We start from the raw sequence: 582 nt of genomic DNA, 5'->3' as shown, positions 1-582 counted from the left end.
ATATTTGAAATATCGATATTCATATTGTTCTTCCTTCATTTGGTTTTTGCAGCCTAATATCACATTGAGTAGCAAGAGAATTAACTTAAATCCATAAAATAAGAAAGTCAATGGAATATAGATACTAATTACAACTTGTAACAAATACCCATATTCTGCCATTGTATATTAAAGATACACATAAAAAAAAAACTAAATAGCTTATAAATTGAAATTCAAACAAGTTGTATACTCAGTGTTGAAATGCTCAAACACGGGTTTGCAAAAGGGAGTCATCATTCATCAAATAAAATATCAGAAGGAAAACCAAATTATGATTGAAATTTTGGTTATTAGTTAAAGGTTTGAATATCTGCTAACAGTAAAAAAAATGTAACCGACTATGCAAATTCATATTATTTTAATCCTCCAATTATGTAATGGATCAACAAGCGGTTTGTACACCAATGTGGCTCGCAAAGGAGTCCTCTTCATCATATCTAACTTTGCATCATTTTTATTTTTTTTTGAAGTAATTTTGTTTTTGATGTTAACAGTGAGTTTTGCAGTAAACTTTATGGAGCATCTATATGATTTTTTTTC

Source organism: Papaver somniferum, chromosome 4 (genome assembly GCF_003573695.1).
Source record: "Papaver somniferum cultivar HN1 chromosome 4, ASM357369v1, whole genome shotgun sequence".
NCBI lineage: Eukaryota > Viridiplantae > Streptophyta > Magnoliopsida > Ranunculales > Papaveraceae > Papaver > Papaver somniferum.
Note: the sequence above shows the minus strand (reverse complement) of the source record.